The 22,675-nt window shown below is 49.0% G+C and overlaps 1 protein-coding gene across 4 annotated transcripts in view; it reads left to right on the top strand.

Moving 5' to 3' along the window:
- The window catches only part of thrab (thyroid hormone receptor alpha b), a 124,148-nt gene that overhangs the window by 54,870 nt on the left and 46,603 nt on the right, over positions 1-22,675 (top strand). For all 4 annotated transcript variants that reach the window (XM_031561573.2, XM_012814584.3, XM_031561572.2 and 1 more), the window contains exon 2: positions 3,013-3,085. The gene's annotated coding sequence lies outside the window, so the exon portion shown is untranslated. The remainder of the gene's footprint in view (positions 1-3,012; positions 3,086-22,675) is intronic.

Here is a 22,675-nt window from a genome sequence, read left to right as displayed (position 1 = left end):
CAGCAACAGCTCATAATATGGCTTCCAAATATAGCTTCAGACATCTCGCCTGCTGACACACTGTCCCTGAGAAACCCAAGCCTCGGAACTCAAGAGATATATTCCAGCAGTAAGCACGTATACATTGCACACAGGCAAGCTAAGACACACACACACACACACAAATAAACACACATACATGCTCACACTATATGGATGTTTGCACACACACACATAAACCCCTGTAGGTGTTTATGAACATGAACCACACATACATTTTCACACGCATTCACTCAGACAGACACACACACACACACACACACACACACACAGACACAGACACAGACACACACAGACACACACACACACATACTGGGCAGGTCTATAAAAGGCAGCCGTTGGCCTGTCAATGTAAGGAGCGTCAGGTGGGCACTGGACTGAGGCGCCTGTGAATATTGAACGGCTCTGCTGTGTGGGAGGTCAGATAAGCCGACAGTCAGGGGCCCCTGTGGCCCCCGTCCATGGCCCCTCTAAGCTCTCCTCACATAAGACAGTACAGTGTGCGGATTTATAGAAGGCCAGCGTAAGCTAATAGCAGGTGGGAAGGGGGGGGGCGCTTCTTTCAACTCAATGGCTTTTAAATCTGTTATCTGTTTTCTAGGGGGAGGCCTTGCCAGAACAGTAATTAAGGGCTGGCTTCTGCTGGCAACTTCAGACCACACATTCTGTCAAAGCTGAAGTGTGGGGAGTGGTGGTGGTGGGCAGGGGTGATGTGAGGCACTAAAGGTTGGGTCCAAAAAAGAAGAGATCTCTGTAGGCTCTACCATTGTGTGAGCCAGGAGATTTAATGGACCGGTATCATTTGGGAAGCATCCATTAATTGTCACAGGAAACTGGCGCTTTGTGTTCCCCTCCGAGCCCAGAGGGACCAGACGGCCGACGGCCTAATTAGACTTGTTGGCCGCGCCAGCCCTTCGTTGCTGCAGGGTATACTCTTCTCTTCCATCTCTCTTCTGAGGTCTCCCTCTCCCTCTCTCTCTCTCTCTCTCTCTCTCTCTCTCTCTCTCTTTCCCGCTCTCCTCTCACTGTCCTACTCTTTTCCACCACACACACAAAGACCTCCTTTCAAACGCAAGCTCACTAGACCGGTGGGTCTGGCATCGGCTTCGCAGCCTAAAAATAATGTGCCAAGAATGACTTCCAGAAGAGGTAGGAGAAAAAAATAGGTAGCAAGCGAACACAAAAAAAATTATAAATTAAGGGAGCAGGTATCAAAAGTCATAAAAAGGAGAACCCCCCCCCCCCTCCCCCCCGCTCATATCCTCTTACCTCTGACACATCACTTTGCTTTTTTCTTCTTGGGTGGGTGTTTTCCCCTGGCTGCCCTAAAGCGTCATCTATCCTGCCTGTGGTGGGATGGAGAACTGTGTGGGTTAGGGGGGGGGGGGAGTGAAAGAGGGGGGCCCAAGTTCAAGCTCAAGTCTCCCGGGTCCCTGCTCTTCCTAAGTGCAAACCATCACAACCTCCCCCTACACCCCAACCCCCCTTTGATCCCAAAGCCCCCTTGAGACTATAGGGTTTGCGACCTCTGACCTCCTCCTAATCTTGGACAAATTAGGCATAACACAACACCAATCACCGGGTCACCCTCCCCACATAATCCGACCCTTCCATGATTGCATGTGGTTTTAACAGGGGAGTGGGGGTAGTGCTGGTGGCTGCTTGTTAGTACTTTTGACTCCTTCAATCGCTCTTTCTCTTCTTTCTCTCCCCTCCGATAGGCCCCATCCACGCACCCACCGACCCCCACACAAAACCCCCATAATTAATTTTGTGGCTGAAAAGAAGCTGGGAGAGAATTAACCTCCACCAAAAAAAAGCAGCGTTGAAGAGAGAAAGAGATATAGAAAAAAACTACCCTGTACAATAAAAGCCCTGTTGAAAGCTGATTACATAACAAGATTAACTCTGACAGTTAAGTTACAGAGCTCTGGCTTGGCTTATCCGGTCCGCAGCCACTAGACCCCACCACCCCCCCACCACCACCACCTCCACCACCCCCATCACCCTTCCATGCACAGCGATGTCTGCCGTTGTGGCCAAGGGGCATAGTGTCTGACACTGTAGTTTCCACCATGCAGGCGTGTTTGATGTGCAGAGTGACAGGTGATTAGAAAGACTTCCAGGAATCCACTTACTAGTATGACACACTATTGCGCTTTATCTTTATTCCACCTGTTATTTGGTGCCGGTTCTGCTCCTAGCGCTTTTGAGATGTCGACACCGCCCCACCTCTGACCGATGTTTGAACTCAGCAGTAAGTTTAGCTTTAAGTAACTCTGCATATGAGCATATTGGGCAAATACTACCCAACTATGGGTAGTGTTAGGGCTGTAACATCTTTAATTGACTGCTTGTGAAAATGCATCTGTTATCGAATCACAGGACTAGACAAACACACACATAAACACACACACTCACATCGACTCACGTCGAACATAATGTATAGAAAAACAAAAACAAGTCAAGGTTAGTTCACTCTGATCAGTGTTCTGAACCTTTTAGCTTGTGTAAACTCACTGACACACAGTCACACGAACAAACACACACACACACACACACACACACACACACACACACACACACACACACAAATTTCCTTCATAAACAACTACAACAGCTAGTCGTAGGATTGTTACAGGGGACATGAAAGATTAGCTTTGCATCCTGAATGTTAATGGGAGGAGGTCATCCGGTGACAAGTGTGTATGTATGTGTGTATGCATGTATGTGTGTGTGTGTATGTATGTATGCGTACGTGTGTGTGTGTGTGAATGTATGTATGTATGTATGTATGTATGTATTATGTATGTATGTGTGTGCAGGTATAAGAGGGATGTGGAAGAGTGTGTATGTGGGTGTGTGTGTGTTATGAGGGCCTTTGTGTTGCATTTTTGGCCCTGATTGTTTTCCATACGACTGCATTCTTCCTCTGCGCTCGCCTCTGAACAATCCCCTGTTTATGTCTCACAGGGCGGTGGCCAGCAGTCACAGCGAGCCGGAGCCTGGGGAAATCATTAACCAGACGAACCACAGCGGGACTCTGGTAGGTTGACCACATCTCTCACACTCTCTCTCCTTCTCTCCTTCTTTCTTTCTCCCTCTCACCCCCTCTCTCCCCCTCTTTCTTCCCCCCTCCCTTCCTTCCTCCTGTACTAATAGAGGTGTATGTATGGGGATGTATTTATGTACTGTATCTCCCCATTGTATACTTATAGCCCGGTCTGTGGGGAACCCAAAGCGCCTGTGGCCAATCAGATGGCAGATATTGCCAAAAGAGTGTCTTATGTAGGACCAGAAAAGACCAGATAAGTCTTATGTGCACTAATAGCCGCATTTGTGTCTGGACTTTTTTTCTAGTCTAGTTTTTTTTCCCTTTTTTCTCTCTCTCAGTTGTCTTTGCTGGTTTTGCGTTAGCAGTATGGTGCAGATGGGAATTGCTGATAATGGACGCTAACCGTTCTTGCCAGTCAGGGGCAGGAAATCAAAGGCCCACATTCCCAAGATTCCTGCTCATGTTTTTTTTCTTTTCTGCTAGGCTCCAGTATCAGGCTCACCTGGCCAACGTCTGTCTCCCCCCCCCAACTCGCCCAGCAAACACGTACCCTGCCAAGCAACAGTTGGCACGGTTAGGATTTGATTAGGCCGCCCCTCGCTTGCCAATGTTTGGATGTCCGCATTATCCGTGTATTATTTCTCTTTAACATCGTGTTATCCTCCGCTTCCCCTCGACTCTCCTCCCCTCCCCTCAATTCCAAATACGGACACTACAAACAGAGATTACTTGAGTTGCAATGGGGGAGATGGTGTTTACTGAAGGAGGCTCCAGCACCTGTCGGTAAGCCACCGTTAGAACAGCATGTCTCCCAGCGCTCGTTGAGGTCGCCAGGGGTGTCTGCTCTCCGCTGCAAGGCAGCTGGGGGATGGGGGGGGGGGGGGTGTGGGGTGTACGAGCGACATAATCACTGCCTAATCCTAGTCGAGAGCATTAGGAGAGGTGCAGAATGGATGAATCCGGCCAAGCGGAACGGAACAGCTCGCGTTTGTCGGACAGATGTTGGAGCGTGGTGGGACTGCCCCCGGGATCGTGCTTGTCTTATCCTGTCGCCGCCGGCCTGTGGCCTGGGCTTTACCAAAGTCAGTGCGGGCTGTTAGCCAGAGATACGCCCCGCTGGGTACTACATTACTTTAAATCGAAGCAGGCAGTATTCAAATCACATAGGATTACTGTAGGACTGCCACTTAAATACATCTACACAGTAGTCATTGAAACGGCATAAATATGACTCGTAGGGATAGAAATGGTCATCATATAGGATGTAATTTGAAGGAAAGCAGCCACATTTGTAATAAAAAGAGATACGACTCCTGTCTGACCCTTAGAGAGTGGGCCTTGCATGCCGCTCTCTCTCTCTCTCTCTCTCTCTCTCTCTCTCTCTCGCTCTCTCTGTGGGGATATATTGGGGATGTAAACAAGGAAGGAATGTTTTTCTGCGTTGCGCGGCCCGTGGCCCTCTAGCAGCTGGGCCGATGACTAATGTAGTGTTTGGTGGATGCGCCGTGGAGCTCGGGTTGCTCTGGAAATGTCACGTTCAGCAGGGCTGGATGCCACCACAGAGAGGTCTGGCACCCCATTCCTAAAAGCTCCAATGGCAGATGTTTGTGTTAGTGGTGCGCAGACCTAAGCCTCTCTCTCTCTCTGTCTCTCTCTGTCTCTCTGTCTCTCTTTCTCTCTCTCTGTCTCTCTCTTTCTCTCTTTCTCTCTCTCTTGCTCTCTTTTTTCTGTCTTTTCCTCCTTCTATAACCCTCCCGTTCTGTCTGTTTCTCTCTGTCTCTCTCTCTCCCTCTCCCTTCATCTCTCTTTCGCTCAAGCTGTTCTTTAAAAGAGTGCTGTCGCGGAAAGGAAACCAGAGCCAGACGTGATTGTGAGGGCCTGTGTTTTTTTACTTCCACCAAGCCGAGCGGGAGGTAGGAGTGTTGAGGACCCGACGAGAGGAGGGGTCAGTTATTATAGAAAGTGTGTGATTTTGTTCCATACAGGCCCAGAGTGTGGGATGGGGGGGGGGGTGTATGTTGGTTGGGTGTTGGGGGGGGAGGAGAGGTTGGTGGGGTGTACTCACATGCAGTGTCTGCAGTTATAGACATCAGGCGATCACAGTTTGGGGTTAGAGGTTGCTGCATGTGAGAGTGTGTGTGTGTAACCATATGTGAGTGTGTGAGTGTGTGTGTGTGTGTGTGTGTGTGTAGGTGTGTGTTGAGGTAAGGGGGTAGCTTGGGGTGGAAGCTTAACGCAGGCCACGGCTGCTCCGGGTTACAGGCGAACATTCTTAACACCTCATAAATCTCACCTGCTGCCGCTGAGAGCCAGCCGAGCCATGGTGCAGAGGGGAGCAGAGGGGAGGGGAGGGGAGGGGGCGGCCCGCAGAGGAGCCTGGCTCTGTTGGGGGAAATGAAGTCAGTCAGACCCCTGCAGCAGCAGAAGGTGTGTGTGTGTGTGTGTGTGTGTGTGTGTGTGTGTGTAGAGGGAAAACGTGGTCTCTCTCTTTATGTCATGGGCACTCTCTAAGAGCCCCCCTCTGACTTGCTTGTCTTCATGTTTTAAGCTTTTGAATGCAGGGGAAAGGGAGAATGGAATAGTAGGAGAGAGAGGGAGAGAGAGAGAATGAGAGAGAGAGAGAGAGAGAGAATGAGAGAGAGGGAGAGAGAGAATGAGAGAGAGAGAGAGAAGAGTGGAGCCCCACGTGAAGTGGAAGAGGGCTGCAGAGCTGTTGGTGATTGAGGTGGAAGGTGGCAGTCCGGTGTCTGGTGTCTGATGTGGTTTTCATTCCCCTGTGCTCGGGTGGGACTGCTGAGGCTGTGGACTGCTACGGATGGATAGAGGGGTGGGGGGGTGGAGGGGGAGACGGAGCAGATCGGAGCCAGGGGCATTGGTTGGTTCGCTCTGGCTTCCAGTGGTTGGTTGCAGGTTTTGGAAGCAAGTCAGCTTCGACCACATACTTTTTCCTCATCCGTGCGACGGTTTTGAACTCGTCCCTATTTTTTCAGCCAACTAAACTTTCTTTGGGGGTTTAGTGGAAAGCCTCCTGATTTCTCCAATTTTAAAAATAAACCCCTGCGAGTGTTTACTTGGGGGAAGAACAGAAAGTCTCAAGTAAGCATGAAATACAATCCCCTGTGGACACTCTAGCCCTCGGGCCTCCTATATAATTTCAGAGTTTTTGGTATTGGCGGTTGACAAAAAAAGAGAGAAAAAAAAAAACGGAAAAAAACTGCAAATGTTTCACGAGCCGGTGGCAATCAAGGAGTCGGGTCCTCACCTGGCTGACATGTCACTCAAAAACTTGTTTGCCCCGGTCTGGCGCGGGTGGAATTCACCACGGCGAACGGAGGAGTTGATTGGAACCTGGCTCCCTTTCGCAGGTGACGACGAAAAAGTCCAGCCACAGGACGCCCACACGCAGGCAGTCCAAACACAGGGCCGTCTGTGGCTGGAGCCAGGCGACGGGGTGAGGAGTGGGGTGGGGTGGGGTGGGAGGGGAGGGGAGGGGAGGGGAGGGGGGTGGCATCCGCGTCTTCGGAAAAGAGCCTCATCTGACCACGTCTGACATCGCCAGGTTTTGTTTGAATTTACGGCTGCCGTAGCAAATGCGCTGTGCTAGCGTAAGCGGTTTTGGCAGGCGTAATCAGTTTTGGGAGAACGGTAAACGCACGCCGCGGCGGCATATAAACACTGCGACAAGCCTGTCTGATGGCTGTTTAGTTTAAGTGTGCACCGCTCCATTAGGCTTTGCTAAAACCTCATCTACTGTGAGCGAAAGCTTGTTCTTTTTTACTCTGGTCTGCTTCGAACAACCACAGTGTTATGAGTGTGTGCATATCGCTTTGGGAGGGTTAGTGTGGTGTGTGTGTGTGTGTGTGTGTGGGGGGGGGGGGGGGGGGGGGCCTGAATGTGTGTATGAATTCAGAGAGCGGGGCGAATGCGGGTGAACTCTGCTCCGCACTGATAAATGCCACCACCAGCCTGGGAACGGTCACCTCCATGTGAAGGCTCCCTGCCGTGCTGCGCTTATCTCCCACACAAGCGGGGGCCAGCCACCCCTCTGTACCCTCCCTCCGCCATACATCATGTGCAATGATACAGCTACACACACTCACACATACACTATACAATATACATGTACACATACACATACAATACATGACACACACACACATCTACTGTATATGTACACATGTATATGTACATCCATATGTACAGACACATGTAAACTGTGTTACATTGCATAAATACCCACATGTTCATCTGAACACATACACACACATACACACACACACACACACACACACACACACACACACACACACACACACACACACACACACACACATACAACAGCTGGCAGGAGCAGATCCCCCAACGTCCCAGGGCTTTATCTCCCAACCCACTCTACAGCAACTACCTTCAGACCGTCTCTTTCCTGTGTCATTTTCGTTCTCTCTTTCTCTCTCTCTATCTCTCTCTCTCTCTCTCTCTCTCTCTCTCTTTCTGCTTCTCCCTTCATCTTTACAGCCCAAGCGAGACAAAGATATAACAAGAGAGGGAGAGAGAGAGATAGGGGGAGGGAGGTCGAAAGAGAGAGAGATAGGGAGAGGGAGGTAGAGAGAGAGAGATAGAGAGCGAGGCTCCCCATGAGTGGGCTGCATTTCTTCTCCAGGAGTGATGGTGCCACCTCCGCCTCTTTGGGGCGGCCATTTTTCTTGTTATTGTTAGAGATGTGTTCCGGTCATGATCGATTGGCGTTGCCGCGTCAGCGCACAGCCCCTCCTCCTCCGCCCCCAACACCCCCCCCCCCCCCCCCCCACACCCAGGATCTGATTCATGTTCACAGAGCGGTCTCGCAGCATTAGAGCCTGGCATCATATTTCTTTCCAGAACTCTATAGAAATAACCTGCCGTCAGAAGGAAGGAGATTCTAGGATTAACGGCTCACGTGTGAAGTAGCCTTCCAGTCGCTAACTCTCCCGCGAGTGGACTGCCCCAGCTGTGCTCTCCCCCGTATACTGTCTCGGACGGGATGGTTTAGTCCGGCTCATTGTGACACATAGACACAGTTGCCTGTCACAAGAGTATCTGTTCTTTTAATCTTCCCTCCTCTGTCTCTCTCTCTTTCTTTCTCTCTTTCTTTCTACCTCTTTTTTCCCTCCTCTCTGCCCCTCCTTTCGCATGCCCACGCAGAACACACACTTAACTGTGAAGCCTTGCACATTAACGGCAGGCCAAAGCCACCAAACCCACCAATGTACAGACACGTACACACACAACACACACACACACACACACACACACACACACACACACACACACAAATATATACTTACCCAACCGTATGTATTCACAAGCACACACCCACTCGCAGGAAAAGTACACAAGAGCACACACGCATACCAAACACACCACACACACACTCCCACAACCCAACATAACAGGAACACACACACACACACAAGCACACACACACACACACACACACACACACACAAGCACACACACACAGAGACACAAGTACACGCACCCCCTCTGAGTGCAGTCAAGGGAACAGTACAGTACGTACTGTTTCTGGTTCCTCCCTCCCTCTCTCTCCAAGGCATGCTGTAACTTAGTGCAGAGGGAGTGGAGGGGCCCGGCTGCCTGCCTGCCTGCCTGCATGCATGTGCATGTGTGTTAGTGGGGGGAGGGAGGCATGCCGGTCATGTGGACGTGTGCAGTTTCGTCTGTGGAGGTTAGGGTGCCCAAATGGTGAAGTTCTGTTCAATGTATTTAAATCGTACATTTAATCTTTTCCGTTTGTGTGAATGCGGGGGTATTGTTTGCATTATAGTTTATTGATTAGAGGATGGTAGGATATGACGCTTGTGCTGTAAGGATTAGTTAACTGGACACATGCTGCTTTCTGTGCATTTAAAGAGGATGGATTTAGCTCAATGGGTTCAATCTCACTAAGGCACTAATGCTTTCAGACCAATACCCGTTCAGTGATACACACTCTGGTCTTTCTCTCCTTCGCCGCTTCTCTTCCCTATTTTATCTCCTGTCACTTGTTCTTTCTTTCTCTCCGTCACCGCCTCTCTTCTCTCCCTCATTTTCGTCCCGTCTTCAGCCATCCTTTCCTGCTGCTGAATAACTTTTCCTAGAGCCATTAGTGTGGTAGATTAAACAGTGCCTAGGCAGGGTGGAGAGCGCTCGCGCACACACACACACACAGCCCTCCCCCTCTATTTCTCTCTACCTCTCTCTTTCTCAAACACACACACAGACACACACACACTGCTCCCCCTCTCTTTCTCTCCACTTCTCTCTTTCTCTCACACACACGCACAGACACACACACACACACACACACACACACACACACACACACACACACACACACACACACACACACACACACACACACACACAGAGCAGTGGCACAGGCTAGTGTTTACCCAGTGGTGTAGGAGACAAACGGGGCCCAGTGTCCAGCGGTCCGCCCCAGAACCTCTGCTGGGATTAGGACTCTATTTCGGACCGGGCCACCACCTCCTCCCCTCCTCCTCTTCCTCTTCCTCCTCCTCCTCCTCCTCCCCGGCCAGCTCTATTTGCAGCCTCTGGGGCTTTGCCTGGATGGATGTATGTACAGCAGGCGGCCGACCAGAGCCACAGCACGCCCCCGCCATGATGTATAGTTGTTATGGTGACCTGGACGTTTCGTGTGTGTGTGTGTGTGTGTGTGTGTGTGTATATATGTGTGTTTTGGGGGGTTAAAGGGGAGTGCACGGAAGGCCGCCCTCTCGCCCCCCCACCCCCCTCCACGTTGGCGTTAACAGAATTACTGTCTGCTCCATTCTACTCTCCCCACGGTCCAGAGGCGTGGGTGAGGCTCTGTTCCTCCGGCTGAATCTTCACCGAACGATTCTGATTGGTGCCGAGCTAGCGTCTCGACCAATCAGAAGAGAGGTGGTGTCCTGGGCGGCTGCTGATGAGTCATGACGTATTGATTTGTAGAGAGAGAAGCTTTGTCGTTACATTTAGTGACTCTGGTGTGTATGCAGTTTGTCCACCTTGTCCTGCCCTGCCTCAGTGAATGACTCCCATAGTCTGGAGAACGGGATAATCTTCCCTGTTCATTACTCTCATCGCACATATTTACAAGACCTGGGTGTTGTGTACAACTGACAGAAACTAATTGGACACAGGCTCCAGTGCAGTGTGTGTGTGTGTGTGTGTGTGTGTGTGTGTGTGTGTGTGTGTGTGTGTGTGCTACTCTGTGATATCTCCGAACTCAACCGAGCGAGCTCCCGCCAAGACCGGCGAGGTTAACGAGAGTTCTGCCTCTGCTCTGCTCCTCAGCTCCTGCACTCCTCCGCCTTCCTCTCTCTCTCTCCCTCTCTCTCTCTCTCTCTCTCTTCCTCTCTCTCTCCCTCTCTCTCTCTCTCTCTCCCTCGCTCCCCGTCACACCTTCCCTCCATCACCTCGCTTCATTAAGTGAACTCAAGCAAATTCCCTGTTTACTGAAAGGCCTCCCGTGGAACAGGCGTAAGAAATCAAATAAATAACAGCCCTATGTGCGTGCGTGTCTGTGTGTGTGTGTGTGTGTGTGTGTGTGCGTGTGTCTGTGGGTGAGTGAAAGTGTGTGTGTACTTTTCATTTTTGTGCGAGTGTGTGAGTGTGCACATATGTTTTTACTGTATGCTTATACATGTATACAGACATGCGTGCATGAGCGTGGGCACACACACACACACACACACACACACACACACACACACACACACACACATATTTCCCATCATCAAGTTCATTCAGTACACCTCTCTCCCCATGACCTTTTTGGAGTGTCGTGCCAAAAAACTCACCACCTCAATCTTTCCCCACTCCAGACTCGACAGCCTCAGTCCACCCCCCCACACACACACTCACACACACACAAACACCCCACACACACACACACATTTTAAAGCACCTCCTCTGTGATGCTGAATAAAAAGCCCCAGACACGCAGACGAAAGAAACCGATCCTTGTTTCCATGCCAGAATATATTGTGCGTGAGTGTGTGTTATTTTATTAGTACTTCATCATCTTGTTCGCTTGAGTCCTGCGCAGAAAACACGTTTTTATTTTCTTTCATTTCCTTTTTTTTTTTTTTTGGAAAGAAAAAATCTTTCATGGGAGGCGCCAGATGGTCGGGCGTTTTGGCCTCACCTGGCAAGGTGGCGAGAGCGGCCGAAATCACCTCCACACATGCCCCACTTTTATTACTCTCTCTCTCTCTCTCCTTCTCTCTCTCTATCCCTCTCAGTCTGTCTGCTGTCCATCCCTCTTTCTCTCTCTCTTTTGCCCTCTCTCCCTCCTCTCTCTTACTCTCTTTCACTCTCTGTCTCTCACCTTCCTTCTCCCCGCTCTCTTACCCCTCTCTCTCTCTCTCACTCTCTCTCTCTCTCCTTCTCTCTCTCCCTCTCTCCAGTTCTTTATGTGGCTTTAATGAAGAACTGTGCCACTGAGGTGTTTTCCGCCGGCATCACCCTCTCCCTCTGGCATCTGTCAGGCTCAGGAGCTGAGGCAGCGTGCCCTTGTTCCTCTCACACATCACAGGACCTGCGTTCTGTTTGGATCGCTTTTGTCTTTAAATGCTCTGCCTTTTTTTTATTTTTTTACGTTCTTATATGAAACGGCCTTGATTCCAGGCCCCGTGGGTGTGTGTGTGTGTGTGTGTATGTGTGTGTGTGTGTGTGTGTGTGTGTGTGTGTGTGTGTGTGTGTGTGTGTGTGTGCGCGTGTGTGCACGTGTGTGTGTGACAGATAGATAGTCAGAGCCGGATTAGAGAGCAGAAGCCTCTGGTGGATCACACAACACCCCCCTCCCCCCATCTGTCTCATGTGTCATTACTCTAATTACTAAATGCCCATGCTGAACACGCACACACACTCTCACACTCACTCACAGGTTGTTTCACTCAAGCCCAGATTGTGTGTTCCGTATGTCTCTCTATATCCTCTATCACTCCATTTGGCAACAGTTTAGCTCTCTTACGCTATCACACACACATATAGTCAAAGTCAAAGCCTATACCATTACAGACTACTATATATCTGTATGTTAAAGAGCAGTCTGTACCGTCTGACTTTAATGCTCTCTCTCTTCTTTGGCCTCGTCTTTGCGTCATCTTCCCGACTCTCAAATGAGAAACACATTTCCTAATTGCCATCATCAGTGTTGCCTAAGTGTGTGCTGGTGTGTGCGTTTCTCTTTCCCAGGGTACAGAGTGCATGTGCGCACATTAGCCTAGATAGTCTTCATTAGTGTGTGTGCTGTGTGTGGGTACATGTGTGAGCTCATACATGCCAGCAATTATGTTTTGTGTGTGTGTGTGTGTGTGTGTGAGTGTGTGTGTGTGTGTTTGTGCATGTTTGTAGTGTGTGTGTCTATATGTGATTTGGATCTGTCTTGTGTGTCTGTATTTTACTTGTGTGTATTTTGTAAGTTGTGCATTTGTATGTTATACATGCTCAGGTGTGTGTGTGTTTGTGTGTGTGTGTGTGTGTGTGTGTGTGTGTGTGTGTGTGTGTGTGTGTGTGTGTGTGTGTGTGTGTTCAGTCCCGGTGTAGTTATGTATTTACACATGCACCACTAGGCCATGTGTTTCCCCTATTACCCCCTCCTCCACTTCTCCTCCCCTCTCCTCCACTTCTCTCCTCCTCCTCCTCTCCTCCCCACCCCCAGCACTGGAGCCATGGCTGCTTCCTCAGAGGAAGGATTAGGGTCATTACAGGCGGAGCAGAGCAGAGCAGAGCAGAGCAGAGCAGAGCGGGACAGACACACAGACTTTCCTCCTGGCGGAGCCATGGCCAGGGCCGCCCCGCAAGGACCACGTCCATGTGGGCAAAACAAACAGTCTCCCTCATTAGCGCCCATTTCCTCATGCTGCGGTGGGGTGGGGTGGGGGGGACTCCAAATTAAAGTTTTACCCAGAGAAGAATGGGTTCCTTTAAAAAAAAAGAAAGATTTCTTTTTTTGAAAGGTTGTTCTGTTTTTTTTAATTGTTTTTGTATGTTTTGGATAAACGGCTTTGCCTCGTGGTGGTAGTGCTTCCCTCGCTAAATGAAAAAGAAACAACAGCAGATTAAAATATTAATGAAAGTCGCCGGGGCGTCTTGGGGAAAAAAACAGCCAGATACAGCCAGTTGAAGATGCTGCTGATCTCTCACTGTGAATGCATCTCTACCCCCCCCCCCCCCCCAACCTCGAATACTCCGGCCCTCACGGTACCCCTGACCTCTGACCCCTGGGCCCTCCGGTCTGTCTGTCTTCTCCATTTCCAGCCCACTCCCGGGACACACCGCTAGTTTGGGGTTGCGTCTTAGAACCTGAGAACCTCGCTTTCCCATTAGTGGACTTTATATGCTCCTGACAGGATTTAAATACTAACACAAGGAGCCCTGTGGGCTGAAGTCAGGCCCAATCATGTGCTCTGTCCCTGGGATCCATGTACAGAGCACGTCCCCTCCAGCTGTAATGAGCATAATTAGAGGCTCACCATCATGTGGTTTACCCCGCTGGTTTACGCTGCTGTTTTTGTTTTTTTTCCTACACTTCACTCTTCAGCTTTCATCAATCAATTTTATAGCTCTCTGGTTCCATGTTTGAGACGGAGCACTGTCACTCTTGTCACACTTAAAGTGGTCCAGTATACTGAGTAGCCATGGGCCCAAATGAATATGCAGGGGCTATGAATCACTCAAAAACCCTAGCCAGAAGCACACATCAGGAAAGAGAGAAAGCCACTACTTCTCCCTCTATCTGTCTCTCTCTCCCCCCCCCCTCTCTTTCTTTCTCTCTCTCTGGCAGAACTCAGTGTGCTTTAGAGATGCCCTCACTCTAGTCAGGTTATAAGAAGCATTTTGCATTCTCATTTATAAATGTTTTTATATGATACCTTTTCACACCATACCCTTTCTTGCTCACACTCATGGCAGTGAGTGGTTGTTGCTTCATGGAAGTCATGCTCCTTAAAATGAGCAAATTGCTGTGAAAATGGCAGAACGAGAAAGGAAGAGAAGTTGTGAGAACCTTTGGAGAGGAGAAGAGGAAGTGAGGCACGTGCAGTACTGTTCTCCCTCCACGCCAATCTACACCCCCCTCCCCACACACACCCCACTTCCCACAGCTGTCTGGGGCAAAAACGGGGTGTCAAAATAGAAGTCTTGCCTTTCACACCTGCCCTTATCACACTTCACAGAACAAACAGGCACACACAGTCTCACTCTCTCACTTGCTCACATACGCTCACACACATAGTTATATATATGTGTACACACACACACACACTCACACTCACACACCTAATTTTTTTCCCATTCCCTTCCACTATGTGTTTTCTCTCTCTCTATTGCTGGGTGATAAGGTGACTCTATGAGGTCAGCAGGTGGAGGTGGTCCACATGTGTCTATACTGACTGTCTAACTCCATGTAGAGCATTTCATTAATGGAGACATCATCCACACACAAAACTGTCGTCTTCCACCCCACCCACCCACAGCGGCAGTGGAGTGAGGACACATGGCACAGTTACACCGGCTTCATTAAGGCAGAATATCTTAAGTGCCAGTGTACGCCCACGCAAACATATACGGCACACGCACACACACACACACACACACACACACACACACACACACACACACACACACACACACACACACACACACACACACACACACACACACACATATGCACACACACCCAGCCCGGATGCTCGAGTGGCTGTGAATAGCGGCGCACTCCGCTGCCATGTGGCATCCTCCATCTGTCGCTGGAGTGGGCATGGAGTGGCGCGGTGTGGCAGAGGCCGGCAGGGTGGCACGCTGGTGTCAGTTGCCACTGTGCAGCGCGAGAGAGAGAGAGCGAGAGAGAGAGAGAGAGAGAGAGAGAGAGAGCGAGCGAGCGAGCTGGGCATAGTCCCAAAGGAGAAGCACTTTGCTAATCAGATCCTCCTCAGCCTGGGCTTTGCATGGGGGCACAATGGCTCTTTCTGCTGGCCAGCCCCGCGGCAGCTATTTCCTGCTCTGGCCCGGCTCGGCCTAGATTAGAGCAAATTGATTTAATGGCTTTGATTTAGTGGCTCAGAAAGGCCACATCCATCTCCCCTCTACCCCAGCGTCTTTCCCTTTCTTTTCATCTCTTTGTCTCTCTTTGCCTGGCTTTCATCCTCACTGTCTTCTTCTTCTTCTTCTTCTCCTTCTCCTTCTTTTTCTCTCTCTGTGTCTCACATGCATTGTTGTTGTCTACCTTCTAGACTTCTCACTTCATTTTCTACCCTACCCCCCCCCTCCATCTCTGTTATCCACTCTCTCTCTCCCCTTCCTCCTTCTCTCTCTCTCTCTTGCCCTCTTTCTATATACAGTATGTGTTCATCTCTCTTTACTTTAATGGAAAAAGCAGGCAATTGATTTGTGAGGAGAGGGCGTTGCCAGACTCTCAGGTTCTGCTGCTGCAGACCTCCATCTACCCCATGCATATAAATATATCTGCAGCACTGATATACATATCTGTATAGGCTATTTGTGTATGTGTCTGTGTGTGTGTGTGTGTGTGTGTGTGTGTGTTGGACTGTGATAAATTATATTTACCCGTGTGTGTGTGTATGTGTGCGCAGTCCAAAGTCGACGTCTCTGGCTGTCGGGGCACAGATAAAACATGGGGCTGGGTAATATGAGGTTTACATTGTTCCCTTGTTTGCCTGGGCACTTTACCAGACTGTTCTTTCCATTAGCACAGTACATACTATCAGCTGCATAACAGAGACAGGGAGGGAGGGAGGGAGAGACAGAAAGAGCAGGGGAACAAGGACACTATAGGCTAAATTCCAGACAGAGGGAATTGTGTGCACGTGTGTGTGTGTGTGTGTGTGTGTGTGTGTGTGTGTGTGTGTGTGTGTGTGTGTGTGTGTGTGTGTGTATGTGTGTGTTTATGTCTCATAAAGTATTTGTCCATATTTGTGCCTGTGTGTGTGTGTGTGTGTGTTTGTTTATAGATTTATGTCTTATAGAGTATGTGTCGATGATAGTGTGTGTTTTCTGAGTATGTTTTGTCTGTGTGTGTGTCCGGCGTGTATCTGTGTGTGTGTTTGTGTGTTTGTGTGTGTGTGTGTGTGTTTGTGTGTTTGTGTGTTTGTGTGTGTGTGTGTGTGTGTGTGTGTGAGTGTGTGAGTGTGTGTGTGAGTGTGTGTGTGTGTGTGTGTGTGTCTGTGTGTGTATGCGCGCGTGCGTGTGTGTGTGCGTATATGCTAACACGCTGAGATCCAGAAGTCACGGATGGGAGCAGATGAGGCAGGGAGGGCGGCTCAGTCCAGCCAAGCTCAGCTCAGTCCGACCCAGCAGGGTCAGCTCCCTCTGTCCTCCCCGCTCTGATTTATCCTCAGGTCCGGCCCCGCCGCGCGCTCAGCCATCCATCCGACACGAGAGAGAAACACCCAGAGTTCCCCTAAAGAATGAAAGATAAGAGAGAAATAGTAAGCGAGGCTGATAACAAAAGAGAACAAAGGAAATGGAAAGAAATCGGTATGGAGGGCGTAAAAAAAAGACATTAGAGAGGAGAGAGGAGGGGCTGAGCAATAAAGGGCAAAAGGTGAAAAACAGGGCTGAACTAAAGAAAGAGAGAGCGAGGGAAAGAAGAAGGGCGGCTAGAGGAGGAGAGCAAGCCTGAGATTGAACAAGCGAGCTGTGATTGATAGTTCACCTGCTTTAGGTGTGGACCGCAATGCACAGTGAGTGGGCACAGCGTCCCTCCTTTACACTCCCATGACTGATGAGATTTAAACAGCCACTGCGCACGGAACACTTTCCACTGAATACACAATCGCCCAGCCCCATTCACCTGTCAGCCGTTCCCTCTTTGACAAAAGACCCGGTCCAGAAGCCTCTATCTGATCCGGCACAGCAGCAAACCCTGCAGTGAAAAAAAAAATCCTCAGGGGGGAAAAACACCACCATTCTGAGGCTCAGGATACCTTGAGAGACCCATCAGAACACTAGCAGTGGGTCTGCACTAGTGAGGATGGTGTTTAGGTCTCCACTTTGTTTGCATGTCCTAATAATACTTACCTGTGCAGACACACACACACACACACACACACACACACACACACAAACACACACAGTCAGCTGGTATCCAGGGTACCAGTAGAGCGAACGGCACCCAGCTGGTGTGTCAGGCGGGGGCAGGAGCCCAGAGAAATGTTCCTGGGGCCAGAGTGACGGAAGGACAGAGGCAGTATGGATGTTAGTTAATCCTAATGGCCCCTGGGATTTGACTAATGAGCTCCGTAATTGCATGTAGCCAGCCACAATTTGATTAGCTGCTGTAGGGTCAGGAAGAAAGCCAGTCTAATGTACAGCGGTTGGGAGAGACGGGGGTGCGGGAAGTGTGTGTGTGTGTGTGTGTGTGTGTGTGTGTTTGTGCACTTTATTGTTCACATCTGTGTGTATGTGTGTGGATAAGCTGTGTGGAGAAAGGGAGCTGGTAATATCCAACAGGTGGCCCAGAGTATGTATGCATTGTGTGCATGTGTGTTTGTATGCATGCCCATCTCTTATCTCACTAATAGCCACCGGTGCTTTCAGTGGCCTGTGTCTATCTCCATGGCAATGACCTGAGGGGTCGCATGTAAAGGCACCTCCGCTTGTTAGCCAGGCGATGCGTCGTCTCTAGCCAGACAGAGGGGTCGTGCCAGGCTAGCACTGATGAGTTACCACATGCATCACAGCACCTGGATGTCACCCTGTGTGATTAAATACACCCCTCCACACACACACACACACACACACACACACACACACACACACACACACACACACACACACACACTCAGACATAGTTGAATGTAGAGACATAAACACTAATAATATGCACAACCCTGACTTAATACTGTCATAGTTTGTGAAATAATGGCTAAAACCTGAGAAACACTTCTACATATTTCTTGTCCTCTTATTTTTATATTTTTTTTGCAGAAATTAATATCCAAAGCAAGCCTGTAGTGTATAAGTATATAACATATATACATACATAACAAGTATAAGACATTTGCCTTCCTTGGGCAAATATGCACTTCTCTGCCTATGGAATGAGCGTTAAGAAACCCATTTACACATGTACAAATGTCTGTATGCCTGTACATATCCAATTAATGGCTAATCTATCTGACATTTGTGTGTTCACATACTCTATTAGGCCCACATTTTGCAGGAAATAGCACTTACACTTTCACACATCTGCGGGGAAATGTCCACTGAGACTCTGAGGCGATGGTAATGATTTCCATTTCATGCTAGTCTTTATTAGCCAAGTAAAACTCATCCCCCTGGGTCGTTATCATTAAAAAAAGCGATACGTCGCCCGATTTTTAAGTCGAACCAGAAAGCCGTACGCAAAGTCTCTCATGGTCTGTTGATTATTGCTCATGAAGGCACAGACTCCATCAGGTGAATTATTCAAGGCCCCGGAGGCAATGTGTTAATTATTAGGAATTTATTCTCCTCCTTTATCTGTTATTTACAGAGTAACCGTTTGCTTCTCTTGAGACTTGCTGCATTGCATGTAAATGCTAACACACACACACACACACACACACACACAGTAATCAGTGACACACACAAGCAGTAATTAGTGGTTGATAACGCTGCAAAAATAGACACCATGTTAATGCGCCTGGTACGAAGGCACGGTCAGATAAAACTACCCACAATTAGCTCCCAGGAGAGTTCCCTCCAGCAAGCCACTAGGCACCGCTTATCGGCAGGTCCATCTCATCAATGCTCCACAATGCCTTTCCCATTGTCCCTGGGATGAAATGTGCATGTCTGTGTCAGTAAGTGTGTGTGTGTGTGTGTGTGTCAGTAAGTGTGTATTTGCTTATTAGTGTGTAACTGTGTATTCATGTGTGCCATGTGTTCAAGCAGCCGGGGGAATGGCCGACGAGTGCATCAAGGAGACGTGCGGACGTGCGGACGTGCGGGCGTGCGGGCGGGCGATAGAGCAAGAGCGCCGAGCCGAGCCAGGCCTCTTTCTTTATGGCTCCATAAAGCCGGCTCTCTTTTATGACTCATTATTCCCTAACTTAATATGTAGGCTGTTGGCTTATTCCTCAGATTTATGCTCGGTCAACACGACTCTAACCTTACTCATGCGGGCCCCGGCCTGACAAAATAGCGCAAATTAAATACGATTTCCAATAAGCCCACGCTGAAAGATTTACGAGATATGTGCGCACTTGAATAATCATGTGTACATTACTGCGTGCCAGATTTTGTAATTGATTTGTGGTGCTCAAGTCGAGAGGAGGCACACCTTATTATAGACATCATACTTCTCTCTAAAACTTCTGAAATGAAAGAGCGTGTTTTTTTTTCCTCCTCGCTAGTCCCCCAAAAAGCCTGAGCTAACTGGAGCTTTAGCGCTGATTGAGCTGCTTCACACAGGCAGGCATCATGGGTAGGATTTATAGAGCCTGGTTAACACAAAAGGGAAAACCCTATCGGGAGCTCGGCCATCGCTCTAGCAACAAGTGGGCTTGGCGCGGTCGATGCTGCACACCTGTCAGAAACGCAATGGCACAACAGAGGGAGGAGAAGAAGGGGAGGAAGAGAGGGGGAGGAAGAGAGATGGACATGAAAAGGCAAGTGTTGAACAAAGCCTCTTTATGTGTGTGTGTGTGTGTGTGTGTGTGCGTGTGTGTGTATGTGCGTGTGTGTGTGCGTGTGTGTGCGTGTGTGTGTGTGTGTGTGTGTGTGTGTGTGTGTGTGTGTGTGTGAGAGAGAGAGAGAGAGAAACACGGGCTCAGCATGGTTCCAGAGCGCGGGCGGTTCACTGGCGCGGGGGCCTCCTGCTGCGCACCTTAGATGTTTAATTTATCCGCTGCCACTTCACTCTGATCTCTACTCGCTGTGTGTGTGTGTGTGTGTGTGTGTTGTGTGTGTGTGTGTGTGTGTGTGCGTAAAACCACATCTGGTCCTCTTTGTGTGGGTGGGTGTTTTCATTTGCTGCCACGTTACTGTTATCTCCTCCTGTGCTGGTGTTTTTGTGTATGGGTATGTGTATGGGTACGGGTATGCCTGTGTTTATTTGAAAACAGAGGACATCATTAGTATCTGCTCGTGTGTGTGTGTGTGTGTGTGTGTGTGTGTGTGTGTGTGTGTGTGTGTGTGTGTGTGTGTGTGTGTGTGTGTGTGTGTGTGTGTGTGTGTGACCCAAGGACTCACTTCCAAGTCCTGCTTTAAAAGGGGCCATAGCAGAGGACTTATTAAAATCAGAGGACAAACAGTCAAAGCAGTCAGTTACAGCGCAGAGGAAAACCAGAATACTCCCAGAAGGCCTGAATGACACGGTTGCCAGATCCCAAGCTCAAAACAAAACAGCGCTAATCAGCCTCAACCTGGGAACATGAAAGAACAACAAAGACAAAAGAACAAAATCCTCCCAACCTGACTTCAAAACTTGGTCTAACTCTACACCAAACAGTTAACAAATCACAAGGGTATAAGTACCACAGGCGGCAAGACTGGAATGGAAGCCACAGGAATCACCATACTCAGCTCAGTGGTAGGAGCAGAGTCTTTAGCCTCTTAAGAGGTTCCTGCTCTGGAACCTGTGGGGTATGGTTCTTCACTAGAAAACCAACCCAAAATAAGGAGGTTTGTTGAATTGTAATTGTAGAGGAAAACAACTCCAACCGTAAAGAACAAATGTAACTGTGTGTGTCTGTGTGTGTGTTTTTTTACGTGTGTTCATCTGCAACCGCATCACTGTAATCTTATCAAACTTGTACGTATCTGCATATGCATCCATACTTGAGCGAGTGTGTGAGTGTGTCTTCACACATGCCACGCTCTCTTGATTGTAATAGAGGAGAACGCAGCTGAACTGGTGCAATCAGTCCTTGGAAACAGCATGATGGAACTGGTGGGGAAAAGAGCAACCAGAACAGCACAGTTGATAGATTCTCATCTGTGTTCAGTTGCTCTCTCACTTCTCACCCTCAGGGTGGCCAGTGATCTGATGGAGCTAATGTATGCCAAGCATGGCTGTGGGTGGATGACCACATATGTGCTGTGTGTGTGTGTATGTGTGTGTGTGGGTGTGTGTGTGTGTGTGTGTGTGTGTGTGTGTGTGTGTGAATGTGTGTGTGAGAATGTGTGTGTGTTTGTGCGTGTGTGTGAGAATGTGTGTGCGTGTGCGTGTGGATGTGGTGAGGCTGTGAGAACGTTTTGAATAGAATGCAGGCGATAATTTGTTTCCACCTACAGTGATTCTTGGTAAGTAATGTGACAGAGGCGCCAGCCAAACATGCACATGTGTTTCCATACGCCATGCTAGCGAGAAAAGTTTGCATGCAAGGCTATTGTAAAGGCCCAATGAAACAAACACATGAGCATACACACACACACACACACACACACACACACACACACACACACACACACACACACACACACACACACACACTCAACAATCCCTTCCCCTGACAAACACACAGCCCTGATAGCATAGAGAACACCTTGGCCTCCCTGACAGGCAGTGACACTGCAGTGAGCAGTGAGTGAGGGTGTGGACTAAGCTGGCTGCTGCTATGATAATATGTGGTCAACAGAGCGTAGTAAGGAATCTTGGGCAGCAACCAGACACAGGGGCCCTCCGAGCTGGAAAGACCTGTCTCTCTCTGTGTGTGTGTGTGTGTGTGTGTGTGTGTGTATGTAGAGAGAGAGTCTGTGCATGTGGGGACAGAATGTCCTCATCATATGTCCTCCTACAGAATGTCCTTCACACACTCACATTCAAGCAACACACACATGGACGTACACAGAGACGCAAACACACATAAATAGTAGACACACCCACACTGTGTGCCATACAGCATAAATAAATAACTAGTAACTAAGGATGGGCATGAGTAACCTTACTCTATTTCAGTTCCGTTCAACGTATAGCGGAATCGCGTACATGTCGTACATTCCTGCCACGCTGGTTGTTGCCAAGGTAATAAACATCCCGTGCCCGTCACTCCTCCAGTGTGAGTGATAGCAGTACATTAGCATGTGTTTGCATGACTCGTTAGCCAGCTCTTCCTGGGATCACTTCACCGTCTGTGTTTCTCATTACTCGAAGCCTTGATAACCCAGCAGCACACGGACCACAGAGTATGGATGCGAAATGAAATTACTGTAATGAAGTATGACATTTTCTTAAAAATCCCATCCCTAATAGTGGCCATGATAGATTAGTTAAGGTAAGCTAACCTTAGCTGAAGCTCAACGCTTACCAGTTCAGGAGAAAGTTAGCCAACTCAGCATCCGTCTTAAAATCCTTCTCGCCCCTAACTATCTCCATCTTTAAAATGCATCTCCAATATTTACCCACATTTTACTACATATCTGGTCATGCAGCTTTTTTAGGAGAATGCCCAGCCTTTTTTTTGTTGGTTAGAATCAAACATGATCTCTGTTGGTCCAGTTTGTTTGCTTACTTCTGTGGCAGTCACACGCTGTGTTTCGCGTTCTTATTTGGCAACCCAGGGTGTCAAAACGATACTGGAGAAATGGGCA

The sequence above is a fragment of the Clupea harengus genome, chromosome 23 (genome assembly GCF_900700415.2).
Source record: "Clupea harengus chromosome 23, Ch_v2.0.2, whole genome shotgun sequence".
In the NCBI taxonomy this organism is placed as follows: Eukaryota; Metazoa; Chordata; class Actinopteri; order Clupeiformes; family Clupeidae; genus Clupea; species Clupea harengus.
This window is presented reverse-complemented; position numbering and strand designations above follow the sequence as displayed.